The 25,380-nt window shown below is 36.8% G+C and overlaps 1 long non-coding RNA gene across 1 annotated transcript in view; it reads right to left on the bottom strand.

The window, feature by feature from the left end:
- Positions 1 to 3,294: 3,294 nt before the first annotated feature.
- LOC136871835 (uncharacterized) overlaps positions 3,295 to 25,380 on the bottom strand; it is a 121,329-nt gene continuing 99,243 nt past the window's right edge. Inside the window, exons 3-4 of the long non-coding RNA XR_011018043.1 lie at positions 20,508 to 20,910; positions 3,295 to 6,405 (exon numbers count right to left, since the gene is read on the bottom strand). This is a non-coding gene — a long non-coding RNA (uncharacterized lncRNA). The remainder of the gene's footprint in view (positions 6,406 to 20,507; positions 20,911 to 25,380) is intronic.

The raw sequence follows: 25,380 nt of genomic DNA, 5'->3' as shown, positions 1-25,380 counted from the left end.
AATTTCATTATTCTAGCTGCTATACATGTATAAGAAAACGAAAGGAATATGCGAAAACTGTACTGCAATTTCAGCCTAATCTAAGTTTCAAGGTGCAGCTGAAGGAGATACGACAAAACGACAAAGAACCAAAATTGTAGGTTGTTTCAATGTCGATATGACTGCAAAGTCTCAAGTCAGTAGCTGTCTGCTAAGTTGGCAAAATAACTTTTCTACTTGCAAAACGTGTACAAAATTTGACCCAGACCGAAATGTTTACTTTTATCTATACTATTAATCACCAGTATACGAGAAAATATCCTAGGACCAAACATGTAGGCCATTAAAAGGGCAGTCGAGATGCGACATACTGTTTTGCTACAGTATTTCTCAAAATGACCACTTTTTTTATTTAATGCAAAGCAACCAGAGAGAGTTAAATACCTAAAAGTGAAAAACCCTGTCCACTTACATATATATAGTTTGTAGTAAATCCTCTTCTTGATTGTATCAGCATTTATAGAAATTTCTTCCAATTTTACATTCTACACTTAAAGAGTTGAAGCCAGATCCATCTCTGGTAAGATATAGCGTTCACAGTACAATGTATCTTCTGACAGGAGATAGAGCAAATCTGTTGCTTTGACAGACCTGGCTCACAGTCTCATCTTTGTCTTTCAATATGAAAGTGACTGAGATATGAGCAAAGTTATTACTTATACAGCTAGTCCCAGTGATGAATAGTCTGAAGGTGTCGCTCATAGGGTCAGCTGGAGTACGCATTTCAGTGGGCTTGGCAGTCTGATATGCAATAGCACCTTCTGGCTCAAAGACGAAAGCAAGAGGAAACCGCCTCACTCATTTCCCTAGTACAGATCTTCAGTGATGTCTAGGCTGTTTATGACAGCTGAAGCTGTTGAGGATACAATAAGCCTTGGGCTGAGGACTTGACAAACACATTTAGAGCTATAGACTTTTTTTGTAGGAAATACACTTCATTTAACTACAAAGCTAAAAATAATATGATAAAGCAAGGGAACAAAAAACAAAATATTCTTCAAGTGAGAATAATGATGAATGCACTCTAAGCATTCTTAACAACAACAATACATATTGAATATTATTTACACTACATATAACTGGAGTTAGCAGAAATGTACTGGATATTTCCTTCATAAATGTACACTGAATCCTATTGGGTTTAGCCATATCACTCTTTAAGAGAAGAAATAATGATAAACTGAACTATTAGATCATTAGAAGATATTGCCTACTGGCGAAGAAAATAGAATAACTGGGAAAAACTTGACCAGTTTATAAACCTCACATCTTTCCCCAGCAGGGAGCTGTCGTAATTCTGTTCACCATTTCCTCTGCTGTCACTTGCTGTAAAACAATGAAAGTCAAAGCAGCTCCGCCGCCCCCCCCCCCCCCCCCACATTTTTTTTCTCCACTTCACCATCAAGGGATACTTAAGAATGGTAGAATACCTAAATTAATCATAATTTATCAAAAGAAGTCATTACAGCATTCAAGATGTACAAATAAGATTAATTATTACTTTTCTTTTTGATATACTGAATAAAAGGCTGTGTTTTCCCAACATTACAATAGAGTAATATTTATGTTTCAGAAAAAAGTATTAAAAAGAATAACAATTATTTTAAAAAACAGCAGATACCCAATACCATGATTGTTGTTACAAAACATGCTTATTTCATATCTACTGGTATAAAGAATAAAGATCACCTAAACACAGTCTGGCTCCTCAGCTAAATGATTAGTGGTGCAGGTCACATGCCGCCATTGTTGTTGTTATTGTTGTTGTTATTATTATGGAAAGTAACTTCGAATATTCAAAGTTACTTTCCATTCATTTCCAAATCGTGATTCATTTGACTTCTCACAGAAGATTAAGCTCCCAAAAACCATCATTTTCCTTGTAAATAGAGTGTATTAGGTGTATCATGACAGGACTATGGATGGTGGTGCTCCAGGATTTTCACAGGCTGAAAGTTTTTGAAATTAGTTTTATATTACAATATAAAAGCACACATAGAACCCATTACAGATACTATGCGTAAGAGGAGACTGAGATTCTTTGGACATATCATGAGGATGCAGGACTCGAGACTTCTGAAACAACTAGTACAACACAATCTCGTCTCAAAAAATACCACAACAGGATGTAAATGGATCAGAGAAGTAAGAGAGGATCTGAAGGAAATAGGCCTTACAACAGAAGACACCAAAAATAAGATAAAATTGAATACAAAACTCAAGAATACAAACCTCCGCTTTACCCTTACACAAAACAAACCAACAACACGCACATTTTCAACTGAGGAAAGGGCACGAAGATCGGAGCGTCTGAAGAAGTACTGGGAGGACCGCAAAGCCCAAACAATCCCTTCAAAGAGACCTGAACGACGGACTGACTAAAGTGATCCTATGTGGTCATAAAAGAAGAAGAAGAAGAAGAAGAAGAAGAAGAAGAAGAAGAAGAAGAAGAAGAAGAAAAGCACACATAGAAACAAGGTGAAATTGTTTCCATTAAGAAGTATTATTTCTTAATAAAAACAATTTCACCTTGTTTCTGTGTATACCTTGATATCATAATTTTTCACTTCATCATTAACAACAAACTGGATTATAAATATGTTATAACGTTAAAGGCTATAAGAAAATGGATCTTTTTTTCTTAAAATTATGGAAATTATATTCGAATTACTTAAATGAATCAAAATGGTAAAGAACTGAGAGGGAGGAGAATATGATTTTTTTAAAGGAAAACAGAATCCAGAAAACAAGAAAAGTACAAATGGATGGATCAAAGGAAGTTTTTGAAAATTTAACAAAGAAGGAAGGATAAGAATGTGGAAACAAGACCCTGGCAATAAAAAGCCAGAAAAATCAGGTTTCGCTAGAGTATGCCAGCGAGTTGAAAGGGGGTGTATTACACACATACAATAAAACCTGTGCTTAACAGAAACTTTACGAAGGGAAATTATCAAGAATAGAAAATTGTCTAAAATTACACAAAATAAATTTACCTGCATTTTTAGAAAAACACAAAGATTGCAGAAGTTAACGAAAGACAAATTGTCGTTTCATCACCCAATTTAATCTGCCTACCATAATTCCCAGCCCTTTGTATTTCCATTAAAAACAGGTTTTACTGTATAACTAAACAAAATGTATTCACTCAGAAGAGCATGCTCTTTTCTCCTCCAAATAGCACAGTTTTCTGTTTGGTCTAATAAAATCTCTAACACGATCTCTCCAGAAACAGTTGAATCAATCATTTGGATTAAATTCATCAGCACCTTTATTAACAATATTACAAAAAACATCCTTAACATGATAAGTATTACTAAGAATCAAAAGCAGTTTAAAAGAAATTGTTATGAAAAAGTGGAACCATACTGCCACAAGAGCTCATAAAATGTTTAAAAGTATCACATGTATTGAATAATAAGATAATATCAAGTATAAAAGGTAATGTGTTAAGGAAAAGGCTTTTTTCGTATTCTTAAAACTAAACAAGACTTAAAACATAGCTGTTAAATACTTCTATGATATAATTTCTCCTTACCTTTTTGAAACCTTTATTGGTAAACTGTTCATATTAACAAAGGAGGTATGGTCAAAAAATTTGGAGAGGTAGTATTGAAGGATCCAAAGAGAAAACAGTGAGGATATATTAAATATGCCCTTTTTATGACCATACATTAACATTGGAATACTGATAACTTTTTCATTTTGAAACCCTAATTTTGCTCTCAGTTTTATTCATTAATGTGTGATATATTATCTTGAAGGTTTAAGAAAGAGAAGAAGAAACTATAACAAGACATACAGTAGCCAAAGACCCATTTTAGGGAACATATCATCTGCTACTGAGCATTATACTCCAATGAATGTCCCAGGAGTTCTGCAATTTAATCACATCAATTAATACTCATACGGACAGCTTTAGTACAACAGTAACAAATATAAGATGAAAGGGGCTCTTGTACTAAGAAACCTCTGTTTATCCTATACTTCTATGTCAAGGTTAAAACGTTATTATATTATTGCTATTTGCTTTACGTCGCACCGACACAAATAGGTCTTATGGCGACGATGGGGCAGGATAGGCCTAGGAATGGGAAGGAAGCGGCTGTGGCCTTAGTTAACGTACAGCCCCAGCATTTGCCTGGTGTGAAAATAGGAAACCATGGGAAACCCTCTTCAGGGCTGCCGACAGTGGGGTTCGAACCCACTATCTCCCGGATGCGAGCTCACAGCTGCACGCTCCTAACCGCAATGCCAACTCGTCCGGTAGGTTAAAACGTAACAGTCAGTATGAGGCAAGGGTCTATCAGAGAAGCAAATAAATATAAAATCAAATTACTTTTTTTTTTTCTGAGGACGTATTAATATCTAGGTATTCTGACATATTCGAAGTGCTTAAAAATGCACTCACTATTAGTTCATTTCATACAATTAATTGTTAACTGAACAGAAAGATACACGATGAATCAGGATTTTGGCAATCACAATTATCAAGCGCAAACTAATGTAAAACCACTGCCTTGAGACACACGGACTCTGCTAAAATCAGATTCTAAATTATGTTAAAGGTATTGGTTTCACTGGCTCATTCACCACAGCATTAAAAATCTCCAGTTTAATATCTCTTTCTACAGCACTGAAGAACACGAGAAGAAATGCCGGCAATGATACTGTTATTAACACACAAGTGTTCTTAAAAACTTGTCAATAGCTCTAAAAATGTATGTTGATGTATCATTGGTTAATTACATATTTTTACTACCTCAGTCTTCTCAGATTTTAGCTCTGCCTCTCTTAAATAAATATTTTCTGCTTTAATGTTGCAATATTTGTTTATTTGCAAAGTCTTTATTATCGAATATAGAATACTGCATTTAAGATTATTGTTAGTGTTAAGAAATTACTTGAATAATCTTAGAATGTCTGCAAATTTCCTAATATGTAATTGCACAGTCTTTGGAAGCTTCATGAATGATGTTAATTACTACAATGATGCTCAAGAACAAAAGCAAACAAAGAGCTGAATTATATGATTAAGGAAACAGAAAGGGAGCAGCAACTTCTCAGGTTAACTTTTTTTACAGTTCAAACCCAGTCTCTCAAACTCAAGCTGACAGGTGTGTGACCCAAACAGTGTAAGCACTTGTTTGGGTTGCCGGTAAAAAAAAAAAAGATAGCCCATATCAACCTAGTTTCAGGTACCTCTATCAGTGCAAAAGTGTCCAGCTCCATGGCTAAATGGTTAGCGTGCTGGCCCTCAGTCACAGGGGTCCCTGGTTCGATTCCCAACAGGGTCAGGAATTTCAACTATCAATGGTTAATTCCACTGGCACGGGGACTGGGTGTATGCATCGTCTTCATCATCATTCCATTCTCATCATGACGCGCAGGTCGCCTACGAGTGTCAAATCAAAAGACCTGCAATTGGCGAGCCGAACGTGGCCTTGGGCACTCCCGGCACTAAAAGCCATACACCGTTTCATTTCAATGCAAAACAGATGAAGTGTTGATAGAAATAATAAAGATTTAAAAACACCTACAATAATGTCAATAGAAATAAAAGGATAATGAGGTTAAATTTAAGGTATCGGATGCACCCTCAAGCCAGACAGAAGAGAATGATGTCTCTCTTCCGTAACAAAGGACACATAAATTTGGATTAATACAATTTATTTCTACCGTGTGTTTCTATGACCATGTTCTTACCTGATACTCTCAATATGTTTTGATATCTAGTATATCCATTACAATTAATACCTTGTTAGAATGGTGCCTGTTATACCATGATTCCACTCTTGTAGGATTAATTCAAGTTCTAAACTAACTGAACAACTGAAAGAGAAGAAACAAGCAGCATAGGAAAATTTCTGTAATTCACACTTAAACAATGGTAATCAACATAGCACTGAACATTACACAGAAAAAAAAAAATTGCAACAAATTTTACATTTTGAGCACTGCAAATTTACACCACCACACTACACCTTGCATGTCAAATTGCTAATGAAAGACCATGTTTGCCTCTTAGATGAGCTTGAAGAGCATCTTTTCGCTTAGTTTTTAATGGGCAGAACATGCACTGAAATTGTGGATCTTTACCACATTCATATTTCCTATGTCTATAAAGGTTCTCTTTAAAAGAATATGATTTTCCACATCCAGGACACTGAAAACTTGTCTGAGCAGAGTCTGAGTGAGGCTGTCTCCTGGATGATCTTCCAGTAAATTGATGAGTTGTCGATGCTAAAAAGTGAAATGCCTCACCCTGTGAAGACCTGGGCTCCCTCTTTGAACCAAGTTCTCTCATAACTGGAGAAGACCACATATGCTGTTGCTGCTGTGACACACACACCCAATTATCTCTCAAATCTAAAACAAGAAAAAACAGTGGAACTCAATACTAGAGAAATGCTAGAATATCACATAACAAGTAAGCAAGATCCTTCCCCTACCAGTGTTTTCTATTATCAACCACATGTCTGCAATGATTCATCTAATGCTGGAAAATGAATATCAGCCTTGAGTAACTATGGAAAGATGCTATTAAAAGTTGAAACTTCCTGATCATTTCAAATTGTTGTGCTCTGAGTTATTTACAAGCATGAAAGTGTGAAGTATGATTAAGCATTTTTAAATATGGGCCAGATTTTATCTGGATATAAAAGAAATCTCTACTTAAAATGCCATTATGTTTTAAACTATTTTGTAAAGGAATTGGTTTTGTTATTCTTATTATAAATTATTACTTACTTTCTTTATAGTAAGAATGCTGTAGTGAATTAATATTAGTAACATACAATGTCATATACGTAATTTTTAAATTTGAAAAGATGACCAAACTGTCTTCCTCTGGCTTTTATACCAAAAACAAAATTCTCAAAAGGAAATCATAATTTAATTTCACCAATTGCAAATATTAAAGGATATGTTCTTTAGGTTTTTTTCAATTGTGAAATGCCTAGTGTTTCACCCCGCAGGCAGTGGGTTCATCTGGTTGGATTGCCACACTTTTCTAAGATGCTGGCTCCTAGTGCACCAATGAGACATCATTGCAAGCCTCTTTTGTACGACAATACAGTGACAGTGCAGTATGACGTGTGCCTCCACTTGTATAAATACCAGAATCTTGCTTTTATATCAAAACGTCTACTCCCACAATGTAGTGAAATGCAAGTAATTTCACAACTGAAAAAACCTGAGGTTCTTGAATACTTTATAATCCTATTCTACATCAATATTCTCTGATTCTGTCATAAGTTATAAAGGTGTATACAAACAGACAATACAAGGAGGAGACTAGGTAAGAAGATAATATATAGACCCTCCTGGTTTTGTATATTTTTATTCCAAGAGAGGGTGGAGGAAAATATCAGTCGCAGTAATTTGGTGTAAGAATGTTATTTGACTATTATTATTTTGGTGCAGAATAGCAGCTGAAATAATCAGCACTTCTGAATAGAAGACACTTTCCACCACCAGGATTTGAATCCTGGACTGCCTATCAACTCCGCATTTTCCATCCGAACAATAGCAATGGGGGACGAAGATTCCTAAATCATTTTCAAAAAACAGAACAAAAAATGTACGATCTAATTAAGCTTTTGAACTTCTAATAATTAGAAATAACTTACATACCCAAAGTGAAGGCTGTGACCAGAAAAATTTTGTGCAATGACAAAGCATTATACAAAATTGTACACACATTAACTATTAATAAGTGCGAGCAAGAATGGTATCAACCATGTTATGACTGAAAATAATACCACAGAGAAAAAAGTGAAAGAGGTAAACAAGAAATACTGAGTATATATATTTATAAAACTGAACTAAGCAAACTGAAAATAGTTTATTTCTATTAAATAGCCAAAGAAACTAATGAGGTACACTTTTTGCAGCTTTGCATGGATATTTGACATAAAATCTTTTTTTTTGGACTATTAGTATTGATCCATCATCCAAACAATGTCGTCCAAATCATTAGTAAGAAAACGTGCAGCTCAATGTTCAAAAATGCTACTATATACCATTCTTAAGGGCAAAAAATCAAGTACAAAAGGTCCTATTCCCGACTGTGATTCATTCCTAGCAAATGATACTAGTAACTTTCATCCCAATATTTTTGTCCTAGAGATGATTTATTCCTTCCTAGCTGAATTTAGTTCATTTTTCAAATTCTGATAAAATACAAACAAATTACAAATGATTTACAAGTGTACTAGCTTTATTACAAGCAAATACAAATATCAGAATAAATACCCTCAAACAAAATATCCCAGAGCACATAGGTACTGCATAATTTCCTTATTACTTTTATTATAATTGGGAACAATGACGGTCGTGACCATCACTGTCGAACTCAAACCTATTGAGAATATCTTGTAAATTCTGTAGCACCTTTAGGTTTGGTGGTAAATGTGCTTGCCATGTACTCTTTGTACAATGGTTCCTACCTTGTTAAGCTTCAAATAAGTTTCACTTGATGTTGAAATTCCACCTCCAATTCTTGAAATAACTTCTTGTGGCCTACCATTTACCCCAATTCGGAGCATGTATGTGCTCTATTTCATGCTGTATCCCTTACGTACCCATGGGCAAATATAATCGATCTGAACACCGATCTCTCTTCTCGCATCAGTTTTAAATCTCCTTCCCTATGTTTGGTGTATAAGAACCCATTGTAAATGAGATTGGTTCCCCCATTTTAGGAGTATACAGCATCGACTGGTCCATTTACGGATAATTTGGAAACACACTAATTAGTAGTGCTATAGCAGTAGCAACAACAACAACAACAACAATACTCTAACTTCATATTTCACTGGTGGTGTTGTTTGCGTTCTGAGAATACTATAACATATAGACATAGCAGTTTGTGACAAAATAATTACTGGGACAAACCACTTAAAGATGAAAAGTCGCGATACCTCTATTCTCACGAGGTATTTTGGTACTACAATTAGAATCTGAACAGAACGAAATCATGGTTGTGTAATAATAATAATAATAATAATAATAATAATGTTATTTGCTTTAAGTCCCACTAACTACTTTTAACGGTTTTCGGAGACACCAAGGTGCCGGAATTTTGTCCCGCACAAGTTATTTTACGTGCCAGTAAATCTACCGACACGAGGCTGTCGTGTGTGAGCAAATTCAAATACCACCAGACTGAGCTAGGCTCGAACCTGCCAACTTGGGGTCAGAAGGCCAGTGCCTCAACCGTGTGAGCCACTCAGCCCGGCAATCATGGCTGTTAAATGAGAATTAACATTCAAACAGAGTATAGCATGACTGCCATATCTTACCAAAAAAATACAGCATCCTATTCTAGAAACAGGCTATTTTGATTGATTCTGAATTACAGACAGATTTTTAATAGTCCATAAAGGGTCCTTTGTTAAATATATATGTAGAACAAGACATACTTCATGCATTTCAAGTGCTTTGAGGATAGTATCACTCATTAAAGTAACACTTTCTTTTTTTCAAATGGGAAGTATTTTAAGTTTAGTGAGAATTCCAACACCAAAAGAATTGTTATCAATATTATTAAATTGGGGAGCTGCAACCTTTTTTAACATTATCTGGATTTAAAAAGCCATAAATGGAGATTTTTAACTACAGAGCAGTGGTCAGCATCTTTTCAAAATGTGTAAAATGGATCAACTCAGTTCCATCAGTACAAATTACTTTATAACAATTTTGATTCTAAATAAGGATTTGTACCTTACAAATTAATATTCAGAACTACCCATAGCTGTTGAAAAATCAGTAAGCAATATTTGTAAGAGAAGAGAGAGAGAGAGAGAGAGAGAGAGAGAGAAAAGAGGATGGGATTTATAGGGACATTACAATAGGTCAGCAAAATGCAATGTGATGAGTTTTACTTTATTAACATTGTTTTCTGTAAATGAATAATGACAACTTCCATGGGAATTTGTAACACAGTACGAAAATGTAGGCTATACATTAGACAAACATTTGTTCTGTTCAATTAATATCATATGGCCTTAGCTGATGATCGCAAAAGTTTAGATTTGCCACCACTTGGGCAAATTGTCTATCAGCCCTGAGAGAGAGAAATTTTCCAGCTATTTATGAGGCCTCCCTTACAACTGGTCATGAACATAACGAGTTATGGATTTTTATCATCCCTCAGAATACACCAACCTTACCTGGGAATGAACCTATGCTTTTGGATTAAGTTATAACAGTATAATGTAAACCTCTAAACAGTTTTAAAAAATGAATGAGAGGAATATTTTCTTTCAATTCACTGTTATGTTTGGTAAATTATATTGCATTCCAAAAAGTGTGTTTCTTCTGTGCAACTGTAACCGATTCAAAACTTGTTGCTTTGCCATAAAGAGTTGTGTTTTACCAATGCTGTTCTATGGTACTGAACGATGGCCACTAAAGGCTTCTCACCAATGAGCTGACTGTAGACTTTTGAAATGTGGTTGTATTGCAGAATGTTCAAGATCACATGGACTGATATCACCAACAAAAAGGTACGCTGTTGTGCCAGTAAATCATGTGACGTCTTAACCCTCGTAAAACATAATAAAAAGCAGTCTATTTTTGTCTACAAATACAGCTTGATATAACTGATCACTGAAAGCAAGATAGAGCAAGATAGAACATACGCCTGAACATAGGTGGAAAAGATTATCATAGATGCAGAATCTCCGACAACAGTTTGACATTACATGTAACTAATCTCATGTTTAGACCAGTATTGAAATTTGCTATATTTTGCATACAAATTTGAATTTTTTATTTTTCTATTCCACCTTTTCAATACAATTGATTTTGTTTTGTTAGAAATTCATATTGCTACAACACTACATTAAAAAGGGACATGTTTCGCTCGGTTTTGAGCATCCTCAACCTTTGTAATTTATCTCGAGGTTAAGACCTGTCATTGTTAATTTGCTTATAACTAATTTGTACTTAATTAGTCCCTTTTGACTAAGCTCTAATAAAAACAAACTACTTCCAATGTAAAATCTGCTCATCAAATCAAGACCAGTTCAAGGAAACTACCAATAGCTGCATTTTACCGTTTACAACTAATAAATTACAGAAGCATGCCTCAAACCAACACATGAAGCAGAATATTTCCAACACATTTAAGACTAAGCTTTAGATACTATTGAGTTTTAACAGAATTTATGACTCAAATTGTAATACAATAAGTCAACTAACAATTGTTTTTAAAAAACAAAGAACTTGAGAATTTTAGCCAAATCTCATTATTATGAAGATATTACCATGTTTAGGATGTCAATGTTATTAGAATCAATGTATATCCCAACTTTAGCACTGTCATTTTAAATTATTAAACTGTCCATTGTGTTTACAAATGCCTGTGTTCACGTATTTTACCACTTAGTTTTTTAGAATCATAATGAAGTACAAATTAGTTATAAGCAAATTAACAATGACAGGTCTTAACCTTGAGATAAATTACAAAGGCTGAGGATGCTCGAAACCAAGTGAAACATGTCCCTTTTTAATGTAGTGTTGTAGCAATATGAATTTCTAACAACACAAAATCAATTGTATTGAAAAGGTGGAATAGAAAAATAAAAAATACAAATTTTTATGCAAATTACAACAGTTTGACATCCATGAAACGGCATTTGTGATAAGGTACACAGAAAACAGAAAAAATTACTCTATGATGGTCACCAACATTCTATGAGGAGACTACCAAAAGAAGATGCACACACAAAAAACGTTTACATGGTAAATGATGAAGTCCTGCGACACGAAGAGAAGAATTTGAGATTTTCTTTAATGAAATTTTAAAGCCTATTCAAATTTCAATCAAGTATGGATGGAACTTTCCCTGTGAATGCTGAAGCAGTTCAATCCATACAACTAACCCTATTATTCAGCAAATAGAGGAATGTGAACCGATTAACAACTGTTCATTAGTTAATATAGCTGCCTATGGATCAGTGGTACAATGTCAGCCTCCGGATCCCAAGATAGCGGGTTCAAATCTGGCAGAGGTAGTCAGATTTTTGAAGGGCGGAAAGAAGTCTATTCAACACTCCATGTCGTATGATGTCAACATGTAACAAAAGATCTCTGGTGACGCATTTGGTGTTTACCTGACAAAATTCACTAAATCTCAGCCATAGACACCCAAGAGATCCAGTTTACTCTGCCTGCCATCTAGTGGGCCTAGAGTAAAACGGAACGTCGAAATTGACGAGCAGACAGCCAGATGGCGTTGAATTAAAATGTCTGCACAGCTACAGTGTATTACATTACAATAGTTAGATCAAATACAACTTAAATTACATTAATAATAATAATAATAATAATAATAATAATAATAATAATAATAATACAAAAATGTTGAGCAATGAAAATAAATTAAGTTGAAATAAATTAAACATAATAAAAGGAAAAATTCTTAAAACTAATATCCTACATGTAAAAAAAAATTAATAACATTTTTGAAAAATAAAACGATTAAGAATTTTAAACTGATCTACCAGATCCATAAAAATAGAATGGTTGTGAGTAGCAGCATCAAGTTTACGTATGATCCTTATTGGTGCATAAAATGTCCCTAAAGAGCTTCTTTGAAAGTCTGAATAGTGCTTAACCCTCTGGATACTTTCAGGAAGGAGGCTCCACTCACAGCAGGCAATTAATGTGAATGAATTCTTTGAAACGGCAGTTCTATGGGTTCTATGGGTAGTGGGTAGTGTACCATTTGCCACCGAGGTAGACACCTAATTTGCAAATAAAGAAATTTTTATATTGATTTTTTTTATAGATAAGGCAAGGATGGAATTATCAGCAGTGTTAAGACTGTGACAGGATGAGAGGTATTTGAAATATGAAATAAGGTAAAATGGTTGCAAAATAAAGGATTTTATGGAGATGCCATAGGATATGCACAGTGCAATGGATTTCTAGTTGGGGCCAACATAAGAGGTTGTATGAAGCTACATGGTCATAGTACTGTAGGTTACAGACGTATTTCACACATGTATTTTGACCACGTTGAAATCTGTTCAATAACTTGTGCCCAGCATCTCTACAAATCGCATCACAATAGTCGAAATGAGGGAAAACCAGAGCTTCTACCAGCATTTCTTAAAAGTTTTTCAAGAAATCAGTATTTATACCCACACAGAATGTAAAATGTTTCTTAGGTGATGTTCTTAATATGTGTTTTTCAAGACATGTTATCTGAAAGTAACACCTAGGACTTTTACTGATGACATGATTTGTGTTGGTATATATGACATTACAGATGGAATCTCAGGTCGATTGATCTTCACAAGTAATTCCAGGTATCCAAGAATGATGGCTCGCATTTTTGGTGGATTTAATGCAAGACCACTTCTCAAAGACCAAGATTTATTTATTTATTTATTTATTTATTTATTTATTTATTTATTTAGCGTATGGCCCATACAATCAAGTTGAGTTTAGATATAAATTATATACATATTTACATAACAAGAAAACAATGAACAAGAAAAGGCTCCCTACAACTGAATGTCAAGATCACTGATCCACTGTATTGCTTCTGGAGTTGCCATCAGGAAATCCACTTTGCTGCCTGTGTATGCCCGTGTTTCACACTTTCTGACAATATGACGTATGGTTTGTTGTGCAGCTCCACAGTCACACGCGGGTGTCGGCAACTTGTTCCATTTAAACAGCATGTCTCTGCATCTGCCATGGCCTGTTCTTATTCTGTTCAGAGTAGACCATGTTTTACGTGGTGATTGGAATCCACTTGGAAGTTTGGCATTCGAGAACATACTGTGCAGGTGCATCTCCGTTGCTGCTTCCCACAATCTTTTCCACTCTGTAGTTGGGTTGTAGCTTCTAGCAACCATGTCTGAGGCGTTACGTAAAGTTGGATGGCGTGAACATAATCTGTTTTGGTTGATAGTTCGTAGATTTTCGTGTACAGGTAGATTGGGGTTCCTTAAGATTTTATTGAATTCCTTGATAAGAGCTGTGGATCTGTGTAAATCAGATGGTATTATTCCAGATAGAAGCGGGAGCCAATGAGTTGGTGTAGATCAAAGAAAACTATGTTAGATCCTGATTGATTTTTTCTATTACCAAAAATATTTGATCTGGAGATCATTTGTACATCATCAGCGTAAATGTGGTATTTGAAGTGCATTAGGTTTTGGGAGACAACACTGATGTAAACAAAAAAAAGGGATTAATCCTAACACCAACTCTTGGGGCATACCACACTACAAGGCCCACAGAGTTGATTTATTTATCTAACTGCAAAACACTGCTGACGGCCATGCAGGTAGGACTGCAAACCAAAGGAGGGTACTGTCTGAGAAATGGAGGGAATACAATTTAGATAACAAAACGTCAATGTCAACACAGTCAAAAGTTCTCCTGAAGTCTAGGAGTATTAAAACTGTCACTTCATTATTGTCCGAGCTACAATTTAAATAGCAAAATGTCAAGAGAGTTAAAAGTTTTCCTGAAGTCTAGAAGACTTATTAAAACTGTCACTTCATTACTGTCCAGGCTACATGTCTTGCAGTAACATATCCAAAGAAATGTAGTATATATACAATAATATGCTAACTAGCGTGTAAGGCTTATATATAAAGAATGATTGGAATCAAATAAGAAAAACTGTCAGCACACAACTTTTTGTCAAAACCACCATTATTACTCCCAGAAGTAATGCTCTATCCACTATTTCCATTTCACTAAACTAAGGTTGCTGAAGAATATTTTTTTTCAAACCATCTGCAAGCAAAATTGTTCTAACAGCAGATCCACTACTGCTGCACTAACATTTCCCTCTAACTTTCAATACCATTTTCATCTGTGGGAAAGTAAATTAAATCTGCTAAGGCTTAGTGTATAAAGGGTAAACATTTCAATCTCATAGCCTAGAGCAGTATGCTTCACTGATTTCTGAAGTTGAAGTTGTCTTAATGAAGAAGGTTCTTTAGATCTTACAATGTGGACCTCGTCTGCTCAGTCTTGGATTATTCAAATACGGCAAGCAAATGTGGTGAGTGTACTTGCTAACTACCATATTCTTCGGACCTTAAGAGACACCCTGATGATGAAAATTTAACGAAAAATATAATTTCACTATTTTCAAACAAAATTTTACAGAAATAATTTCATTTGTAGACAAACACAAATTACCGGAAGGTTACAAATCACAAGGTCTTCCTGCTGCCCTATTATCAAGTAAGTTTGCAAATTTCACAACTTTTAATTTAAATGCTATATTGTAACAAAAAAACCTCTTCTGAGCCGTCTTATTAGGAACTCCCTGACAACTTGCATGCCTGCCAGACAAGTGCAGGTATACTATAACCTCTGTTTCTTAACTACAGTAATAAAAGGGGTCAACTAACAAGAGTATTGTTTAAAAATTTTTGCACAATGGTATAGTAAATCACATGTACTCACTGTCCAAATATGATAGACCTCGGAACCATAGCCATCATCATGAATTCCTTCCATCGAGCCGGGTAGGATGTTTAAGAACGATGTACCTCCATTTATAACAATTCTGGTATGCTTCTTTTCTCTCTAGGGCATTCCATGTTTCTCCTCTCTTCTCTAGGTCTTCTCTTATCTGATCTAACCACCTTTTTCTAAGGTGTCCAATTGGTCTTTGTCCTGGAACAACCTTTTCAAAATACTTACTTGGTGTTCAAGTCACCTGCATCCGCTTAACGTGTCCTAGCCACTTTAGCCTTCCAACAGTCAGCCTTTCTTCCATGATCAGGTTGACCTGCAGGTCTCTTCGTATCAGATCATTCCTAATTCTGTCCCTTCCTTGTTTTCTGTACAGCTGATCTAAGGAACTTAATTTCAACAGCCTGCAGTTGACTTCTCTTTTATGTATGTTTGTATGATGGGCCATAACCATGCAGCCATATTTTAGGCAGTATTTTTTGTAACACAGTGTGTCTTTTGATCCAGAAAATATGGTATTAACAGGCAGGCAGAGTTGGCATCTATTTCTATTACTGGTAAATACAGTATTTGTATCATAATTATGTTGGAGAGTTATTAACTAAGATATCCAATTTCTTTTATCCATGCTCAATGGTGAAACCATGGGTTTATCATAAACAGAGACCGACTTGTCTAGTCCATCACACTGCAAGTTATCTGTTGACAACCAACAAAAAACAAAGTTCTACGTGTGAACATGCAATGTATGCAAATAGGAGAATGAAGTTGAAGGAAACTGAGGAGCAATTCAATATTTCACATGGGATGACACAGGATAATGTTCACGAGCAGCCGGATTTCATAATGTCGCAAACCTTTGCTATCGGTTCAGTGCGGAACAGGAAAAATTGCGAATCAGACTGCACTAGGTTACCAGTGGGTATTTGTATAAAGGCGAGACCAAGTCTGTGGTTTGGGAAACAATCCTCATTATGGCATACCTGAAATAGGCTTTCAGCTTCGTGTAGTTACACTTAACTAGCAAGTACAGACTTTCAGCAAAGAGAAAATCATGCAAAAATTATTTGAAACGTTACATGAAGTAGCTGAGAGATTCATCTTGTATGCTTGCCTGGGACCCACCAAACCCCTCCCAGAAGCATTCAATGACAATCTCTCAAATGCAACCATTCCTTGTTTTCCTATTGGCTGGAGGGCAGTTTCTATCGTTTCAGATAGAGCTCCCATCATGTATGGCCCACTCCTACCAAATTCCATGAAAATAATCAAACAGTGGAGTTTGATAGTGACATTTCATGGTGTTTGCCAGATACAATTCCAGTATCTGCGACGTTACTATATTAACTACGCAAGAAGGGAAATTCACCGACTAGTTAAACACGGCTCAAGTTTTTAAAACATTGTGGGTGATGATGATATGATCATCATCGGCTTGCCCTTCCAGCGAGCCAGGTAGAGTGTTTGAAAATTAGCGCCATCCAAAGTTGCCTATTCAAAAAGATTTTGTTGTCCATGATAGATTCCCAATTCCATCCTTTTCTCTCCACGTCTTCCCTCAGTTGGTCCATAAATTATCTTGGTCTTCCAGCTGGTCTTCTACCTGTAATTCTCTTTTGCGCAGCAATAAGAGCTACACAATTGTGAATGTACATGCACCTATTAACCAGGACAAGTGGAATCTTGAAGACACAGACGAATTTTAGAACTCGAAGATACAATTAACAAGATTCCAGAGCGCCATACAATCATCTTATTGAGAGATTTTAATGCTCAGCTAAAAAAGGAGTGGAAGTATAAACACACAGTGTGGGAATTCCCAGCTCGCACGCGGACCAACAGAAATGGAAAAACTTGTTGGACTCTGTAAGACCTTTAATTTAGTAATGAAATCAATGGCTTTCAAACGTCTACCAAGAAAGCAGAAGACATGGATTTCACCAAGCAAACTCCCTGGGGAATTTCAGATAGACCATGTGGCCACTTCAAGGAAGTCCTGCAGAGCAATACAAAACGTCAGGGTACTAAAAGGCACAAATCTGGACTCAGACCACTAACTCTCCAAAATAAAATTTCGGTTCTTACCCAGAAACACAAGAAGAGCGCGAACACCCAAACTCACTAAGTTTGACCTGGAGAAATTGAAACCAAGCAACATGATTACAGAGAAAATGCAAGCGGTAGAATATGAGAGTTACAACTGGGACCAACTACAAGAAAACTTAGTCAAAGTTGCCACAGATGGCCTGTCTTAATGAAACAGAAGAAACACACCTGGTGGACCAGTACATGCGACCATGCGATCGCACAGAGACAGGTAGCTTGGCTACAAAGGGATTCACAAAAGTCCCAAGCAAATAGGGATAAGTTCATGGAGCAGCATCGACTAACTGCCAGAATCATCAGACAGGTTAAGCATCAATACACCCAGCACCAATTAAGACAATTGAATGAAGACTTTAAGAAGAACAACTCCAGAAACTTCTACAAAACCTTCAAACGAAACCTAAGTCACTATACCCCACCCAGCCTACACTGGGACCAGACGGGAACTTATCCTATAATGATAAAGACAACTGCCACCTGTTGGCCAAATACCTCGAGAATCTCCTCAACTGCGAGTCCCCTTAAGACTTCCTTTGTCTATGACCCAGACAACCTAACTTTCTTCCTCCAACAGAAGAAGTAACAAACATCACCCAATCTCTGAAAAATAACAAAGCACCGGGAGAAGATGCAATAGTTGCCGAACTATGGAAGCAGGCCGGGGAAAAAGCAATCAGCAAGTTGAAAGAGATCCTACGGAACATCTGGGAAACTGAGAGGCTACTAGATGACTGGACATTTGCTCTGATCGACCTCTTACACGAGAAGGGTGACTTGACTGACATGAACAACTATAGACAAATCTCATTGACACCAGTTACCTACAAGATATTATCTAAGGCCTTATTGAACAGAGCTGAACCTCAACTGGATCAACAATTGGGGGAATACCAAGGTGGTTTCAGAAAAGGACGTTCTTGTGCTGAACAGATCTTCAACATGAAATCAGTACTAATGCAAGTTAAACTAGAGGGCAAGAAGTATGTAGTCGCCTTTGTTGACTTTACGAAAGCATACGACTCAGTAGACAGAACTACACTGATGAGAATTCTGTAGGAAATGGGCCTGGACCAGAAGACCCACAGCCTTATCCAAAAGACCCCGAGCAATACGCGATCATGAGAAGTTCAGAGGAAATCTTTCGGAAAGTTTTGAAATATAAACAGAGTTAGACAGGGAGACGGACTTTCTCCCCTTCTCTTCAACTGTTCATTGGACAAGGTCATCAGAGAGTGGTGGAAAGAACTGGAAGATACCAAGTTGTATTTACCTGGGACACAAACGGAAGAGGCCACTAGTTGACTGTTTGGCATTCGCAAATGACCTGGCACTTCTGGCGAACTCTGCAGAAGTTTAAACCTAAAAATTTCATTTTTGTCCGTATTGAACTGAGAATGGATGACCGTTTTAAGTTTTCCTATCATCCCTCTGCAGAAGTAACAGTGAAACAACTCAATGCACTTAAAAACCAGGCTGCCAAGATGGGATTACAGGTATCTCTAAAAAAAATACTTCACCAATATCAGTTATACTCCCAGCAAACTACAGTTGGAATAGAGCCAGATTGAGAAAGTAAACAGATTTAAGTATCTGGGAGAATGGCTGCAACCCAATATGTCGGAAGGGGTAGCACTAACAACCTGGATTAACAAACTAGAGTTAGCATATCAACTGACCATGAACATTTATAACAAGAAATGTCTCTCTCATAACACCAAATTGAGGCACTAACAGACAGTTATCCGCCCAGAAACCCTACACACCAAAGAATGCTTGATGCTGAACAGGAAAGGATCCTTGGACAAACTGAAGGTCCAGGAGAGAAAGATCTTCAGAAAACTACTAGGACCGATCAAAGTAGATGGCAAGTACAGAAGGTGACCAAACCAGGAGCTACACAGTTAGACTAAAAAAAAATCACGGACGTAGCCAGGAAGAGGCGTCTGCCCTTCTATGGACATGTCACGAGGATGAACCCACCAAGGATGACCTACTGGCTTCTCAACTACCGAGCAAACAGAAAGGAAGGGACACCATGGCTAACAAAAATGAAGAAAGACATGCAGGAAATGGGAGTAAATGAAAATGATGTGAGAAACTGAGCACCTATCAAAAGAATAATCAAACAAAAGAGGTTTCAGGACAGACCACCATGTAAAAAACGAGGCGCCCCTTGGACAAAGGAAAGAAGGTAAAAGCATAGCCAGAGAACGTGCTAGTATTGGGCAAATATCAAGTCCCTCTCCAAGCAGAAAAGCTGAACGTCATGGTCCTTGGTAGGCCCATTCGAAGAAATAATAATAATAATAATAATAATAATAATAATAATAATAATAATAATAATAATAATAATGGCCTTACGTCCTACTAAGTACCTTTCTGGTTTCCAGAGATGACAAGGTGCTGGAATATAGTCCCACAGGAGTTCTTTTATGTGCCAGCAAATCTAGACGCGAGGCTGACGTATTTGACCACCTTCAAATACCACCGGACTGAGCCAGGATCGACCCTCCCAAGTTGGGGTCAGAAGGCCAGCGCTTCAACCGCCTAACCCACTAATGAACGTTTCAACTTTAGTGGACAAATCAACCTAGCAAAGGCTTAGGGGAAAGTGACAAAATCCCCCTCATAAGACAGCCCCAGTTAATGTCACGGTTAACTCAAAAATGTGATAAACAGCAGTGAAAAATGCTCTGGGCACTAGCAGGCAAATATTGCATAATGCCAACCAAAACAAAGAAAATGTATATAACAATACAATGGAAAATTTCAACTCTTACAGAAACCAGTTTCACAGTGAATAAGGTCTTTTTGATGTACTTTCAAACAACAGAACTAAACTACTAAGGAATATTCATTATAATTAAACTAGCATCACACAGAACATAATGAATGATTATTACCCATGCAAGACATTTGTCTATAAAGAAACACCACCATGTTTTCTCTTGATATGTCCAAGTAATGAACATTTTTGCTTAGTCTTCAAGGAACAAAATGGACAATGAAATTGTGGATCTTTGCCACATTCATATTTCCTGTGTCTATGTAAGTTTTGTCGAGATTTATACGATCTTCCACACTCAAAGCATGCAAAATGCTGAGGCATTTTAAATCGTGACCCAGCCACAGTCCTATTACTTGGTCGTTCATCAGAACGGGAAGAAACCATGTGCAGTTCATGGTGGAGACGACGGTAATTATTCTGCAAGTCATTATCAGATCTTCCCAAATTTGTTTCATTCAATTTCACTACAGCAATGGATCCTGCAGTACAGAGTACTTGTTTCCACATATTATTCTCATCTGAAAAAGAAACAAAGGTATCAGTATCTCAAGTGTATTTCCATAATAAAACACTAGAGCAAATAACGTTTCACAGCAATATTCTTATTTTACTTAATGGTTTGGCTGAAAATTGTTTTCAAAGTCATTATCTTTTCTGATGAGAAGATTTTTGGATTCCTTACATCGATGATCTAGAATAAAAATGTCTCGAGAACATTCTCCTGTTTTGGTAGTTTGTGTACGGCTGTATTAAGACCAAAAGAAATATACATAGACCCTATATAGTAAGCTGGGCTATAACATACACAAAATATCTCAAAATAAGATCCATGCAAATGTAGAATGTTTTCAACTAGTAGTAACTGGCAATTCACATCTGAATAAAACTAAAGTGGTCCAATGTAACTCCAGAAAGATATCAAATGGATGGCAATGAAATGAATAAGTGAATGAGCACATAACATTCCCTTGGGGTGAGAAACTATGAAGATACAATGTACCACTGAACAGATTACAATAACATTTCTTCAAGTGCTGTTTGAATTATGAGATGCTTGAATGCCAGAATTGTGCCCTGGCGTTTGATCTTTAATGCGCAAGCAAATTTACTACATAGACTTCATTATGAAGCATTCTTTAATGCAACAATCAGAGCTAGGATTCAATCCCACAATCCTGAGAACAAGGGAAGAATGCCTAACCATGACAGATAACTAGCCAGCTATTAATGGTTAAGACAATGAATTGAGAGCAACATTTCCATATGCTGGAAGAGCTAAACAAATTAGGTAAGGACAAGCTTTAGTAACAAACTAAATTGCATCAATAAGAAAACATTTTTAAATTCTAAAAAAAGAAAAATATGAGTCAATATTTCCATCATTTCTTGTAAATAAGGCATCTTAGGCTAATAAATTTCATTACATTTTAAAAATAATTTGCATATGTTTAATTGATTTTAACAATTACATGTTAAATACTCAATTATAAGGGAAAGGGACATTAGAAGAAGAAAAAACAAAACAAGAGTGCAGTATACTACCACAACGTAATTTGTCCTGTTCAGTCAAATGTAGGGATCTTCTGTTGATCCTAATCAAACCTCCACTAAAACAAATTCCTACATGTCTCTCAGTTCCATTTTCATTATAATTTTCATCTTTCATTATGAGACAAAATAGTCTAAACCATGACAGGTGCAGTTACAGGAAACCATCCCTCACCTACTCGCTCAAAGCAAAGCCAATTCTTGTTCACTATTATTCCAGTTTCTGCAGCCAGTCGCTGCTATGAATGGTGTGAAAATATTGCTCATAGGGTCGGTTGTTGCATGCATTTCAGTGGGCTTGGCAGACTGATATGTAATAGCAACTTCTGGCTCAGTGAGGAAAGCAATGGGAAACTACCTCACTCCTCATTTCCCTAGTACGCCTCTTCAGTGATGCCTAGGCCATCTATAACAGCTGATGGCGGAGCTGTTGAGGATCCAACCAGCCTTCGAGCTGAGGACTAAACATACATACATTATTCCATTATCACACATCAATACAAGCCACACAATATTTCTGAGGAAGACCACTGACCATACAGGACACCTATGGCCATTTGACAGCCATCGTTTGACAGAGGCAGTACCACCTTTTATAGTGTCTCGAAGTGGGTTCTGATTTAATTTTTGTTGTCATGATGATGATGATGATGATGATTTGTTTAAAGGGGCCTAACATCTAAGGTCATCGGCCCCTAATGGTACAAAATGAAACAAAATGTAATGACAATTTAAGAGTCCAAAATCATCCACTGACCAGAAGTCAAAATGTGATGACGAAGAATGAATGGATGACTTGCTATTTGCTTTACGTCGTACCAACACAGATAGGTCTTATGGCAATGATGGGACTGGAAAGGCCTAGGAATGGGAAGGAAGCAGCCATGGCCTTAATTAATGTACAGCCCCAGCATTTGACTGATGTGAAAATGGGAAGCCACAAAAAACCATCTTCAGGGCTGCCGACAGTGGGGTTCGAACCTACCATCTCCCGGATGCGAGCCCACAGCTGCACTCCTCTAACCGCATGGCCAACTCGCCCTGTGATGAATGGATGAATATGAATTTAAAACAATCAGTGGATCCGACCTGCAATGCCCTACATTCCCAGAAACTATAGTAAAACAATAGTATTACTAACCAAGGGACTGCTCCTCAAGTACAATCCTGAATCGATGACGATTGTCTAAAGGGGTCCAAAATCCAGGTCATCGGCCCCTCATAATGGTACTTATCACTAGTAAAGTAGAACCATGGTATTTGTAGACTCGCCGTGTTCCACACATTATGGTACTACTCACAGGTAATGTAATACGCACATGTAACGCTGACCTATGGTGATTCTCACATTGCGGCACCACTTACAGGCAACGTAAACCTATGGTGTTCCTCACATAGGTGTATTAATCACAGGGACTCTCACTAACCTGTGATGTTCCTCACATAGTGGGTACTAATCACAGGTAACGCAGACCCACGGTATCCCTCATATAGTGGTACTAATCACAGGCAACACCCAGCCCCGTGTGTTTCTCACATAATGGTACTAATTACAGGCAACGCAAGCCCATGGTGCTCCGCATGTAGTGGTACTAATCATCGGTACTGTTAAAACCCCACCCTGATTCACGCTCTGTTGCTACTAATCACAAACCTATTATGTATCTAACACAGTGGTACTACTCGCAAGTAAAGGCGACCCATGGTGTTCCCTGCGAAATGGTACTAATTACAAGTAGTCTCATGGTCCTAATTTGATCATCCCTTGGTCGCCCCTTTCAGGCACCCTCATGACAGGCAGGGATACCGTGAGTGTATTCTTTGTCTACGTCCCCCACCCACAGTGTGGTGTGTGTTTGGTCTGCGAGAACTATTTTATTTCGCTCAAGTCCGCCAGCAAGCCGGTTTGGACCCCCCTATCCACCACCTGGGACGTGCCACATGGGAGTATCACAACTCCCCCTGCTACGCCAGTGTAGTGAGTTCATGGTTTTTTGTTGTCAGATTGGAGAGCTATTCAAACTGCTCATTATATCCAGACACTAAAGAGTAGTTCACGATGTGGGTTACTGTAGTCACGCCTGAGTCAGCGAACCACTGGCAACAGCTGAGGGGCCAAAGAAGTGGTCGTGAGAGTTGGATACCACTTGCAATGGAATGAGAGTGGGCATCTTAAGACATGTTCTGATCTATGGCCCTCCTTATGCTCACACAACCAGAACTAACCAAAATACTTGTGGACCCACACCAATGGATCAATATATTTTCAATACTATAGGAAAGTACGGTAAGCAATCTATTTCACAGAAATTTATCGAGCATATTCAAAATGATTTTAGCATGCCTCATACTTATGGGAGTTACCAGAATCCTACTTCCATTTAACGACTGAGGAACTTCTTGCAAACAACACTGAATTAACCAAACTGTGAATATTAAGTTACCTAGATCTCAATTAATTAAACTTTCAATTTCAATAATACTTATTTGAAGTGTATGCATGAGCAAAGGTCCAAGTTATTTACAGAACAAAGTTCAATAATGTGTTCTTGGTGCATATTTTCACTTAAATTCATCATATTGCATGAGATGGCTACAGTATTCCAAAATTATTAAGCGAAAATTCAATTAAAAACTGTAAAAAAAATTCTATGTTACATACTTCCTGCACCAACTATGACAGCAATATTATTGAATGTTACAATTTAAAAACAGCTGTTTATGATTACCCCAGTCAAGAATATGTTTGACGTAAGATTCATAACACGGATTCCTCAAAATTAAACTCATACTTTAAAATTACAGAAGCAAAATTATTGTCTGTGTACAAATTTGTTTTCAGGACCACATTACAAAAGTGTATTTTAAGTATGGAAATACTGTTACCTCCTCCTACAGCATAAAAGACCAGGTTCCAATATCTAATAAATGAAAAGCAAGTATGCACTCGACAGTTACTGAACTACTTCAAAAACATCCACAGGTATACTACATGTTTGAGTATTTTGTTGCTTGTAATTATGAGAAATTATAGGAGTAAAGATCAGAAGAAGCATCTGTATATATAAAAGAACATGGTCTGACTGACTCATCGCAGAGCCAAAACTACTGGACATAAAGAAATGACATTTTGAGGATAACTTCATATTAAAATATAGGTACTTGCTAAGGGAGGATTTTTGGATATTCTGTTGCTAAGGGGATGAAAAGGGGGGGGGGGGGGTGAAATTTTAAAATGAGTATCTATATCTCCAAACTTTAAAAATTTGTATTTAGAATCTTCCTTAGCAATACTGAAACACTTTTTTTTTTCTTTGCTTTTGGAAATTCCCACTAGGTGTGGTGAAAAAAGATGAAAAATGGGTTGAATGCCTTTAATGAGGATACTTATAACTAGAGCCCGGATTTTCATGCAAATGCATGTTTTTAAATAAGCTGGT

Source organism: Anabrus simplex, chromosome 1 (genome assembly GCF_040414725.1).
Source record: "Anabrus simplex isolate iqAnaSimp1 chromosome 1, ASM4041472v1, whole genome shotgun sequence".
In the NCBI taxonomy this organism is placed as follows: Eukaryota; Metazoa; Arthropoda; class Insecta; order Orthoptera; family Tettigoniidae; genus Anabrus; species Anabrus simplex.
The sequence above is the reverse complement of the archived record's forward strand: the minus strand, read 5'-3'. Positions and strand labels throughout refer to the sequence as shown.